Source organism: Myotis davidii, unplaced genomic scaffold (assembly GCF_000327345.1).
Source record: "Myotis davidii unplaced genomic scaffold, ASM32734v1 scaffold299, whole genome shotgun sequence".
Taxonomy (NCBI): Eukaryota; Metazoa; Chordata; class Mammalia; order Chiroptera; family Vespertilionidae; genus Myotis; species Myotis davidii.
The window spans coordinates 7,031,367-7,032,870 of record NW_006293088.1 but is presented as its reverse complement, the minus strand read 5'-3'; positions in this window follow the sequence as shown (position 1 = coordinate 7,032,870).

The window sequence follows — 1,504 nt, the reverse complement described above, 5'->3', positions numbered from 1 at the left end:
GGGGCGGGGGGCGGGGGAGGAGGCCCAGGTCTGCAGGGCCTGAGGGCACAGCCACATGCCAGCAGCGACATGGAGAAATGGGACAGCCGTGGTGAGTTTATAAAGCTAAATGTGTTCCTTCGAAAGGCCATCCGTTGGTCATTTGTCATGAGATTAAGTAATTCCATGGGAAGAGCTTTCTTTTTGAAAAATGATTAGAATAGTATGTGGCTGTTGTCCTTAAAGTTCTTACTTGGCAAAATGAGGGGTCGGAAACATGAAGTCAGTCTTCCCATGAAAAAGGGAAGGACGCGACTGGCTCCAGGAAGCCCCGCATGTGAGGGTCATCCCGGGCTGCCCGCACCCTCCATGGCCGGCCTGCCCGCGGCGGAGCGGGGCCGAGGCCGCGCGGGCTCCAGCCAGGCCCAGCCCGAGGACCGAGTTCTCCCTTCTCTCTGAGAACGTGCCCAAGCATCACTTTCTCTCTGCTCCTCTCCCCCGCCCCCCTTCTCCATCACCACATGGAACCTCCATCGTGAACGTGTCAAAGGGCAAAAACTTGCCTAAACCAGCTAAGGGAGCCGGAGTTCACAGGCCAGGCCCTCCTGGGGCCGCAGTGGCCAGAACACAGGCCCCCGGGGGACAAAGGGCCAGGCTGACCCTTAGAGGCCCCAACAGAACAGGAGCAGCTGTTGGGATCCAGGCCCACAGCCCGTCCAGGCGTGACCACCCTCCCCCCACCCCCCGATGTCCCAGCTCCCTGGAGCATGAGGGGGGCAGGCGGGAGGGCTGCTGGCACCATCAGCGACGTGGGGCTGCCGAGGCCGGAGCCTGTCCCTGGTGGAAACGTCCCTGGATGGAGGAGGCGTGGTGAGACTGGACATCGGCAAACTGGGAAACCACAGGCCACAGGCCGAGGCTGCAGACGGCTCTCGTGTAAGCCATGCCTCCTGTGGAATTGGGGAAGGGGATCACCCTGATTTGCATCCTGGTGACTTTACACACTCACACATCCCCACAGTGTACACACACACACACGCACGCCGTTTCATGGCATGACCCCTCCTCCCCGTGCTCACCTGGCGGGAGAGTTGGGATCCCTCTCCATGGGGTTGCTTCACCTCTCACCCCCTCAGGGTGTCCCCAAGTATCTGAGCAGCTTTCCCTCGTGGGGCCCCCTGGACAGTGAGATGGACAAGCCTCCCGTCCGTGTGGCAGAGGCACATGCCCAGCCCCTGCATGGCTGAGGGCTTCGCGCGCCGTGTCCCTATCTGACCAGCGGCCACCGAGAAAGGGCGATGCCCGGCGGTTTCCTGGCCGAGCAGCCGCGCCAGGTCCAGCCGGGTCTGTCCCACGGGCTTTAGAGAAAGGCCCCATTGTCACACCCACCTTCTCAGCAACTCTTCACCACTCGTGACCCCGAAGGGTGGATGCTGTCCTTGGAAAGGGGGAACTTACTCCGGGGTCTAAAGCGGATGGGGACTCCTGGGCTGTTCAATCCAAAACGGGTTCTTTTACCAAAGAT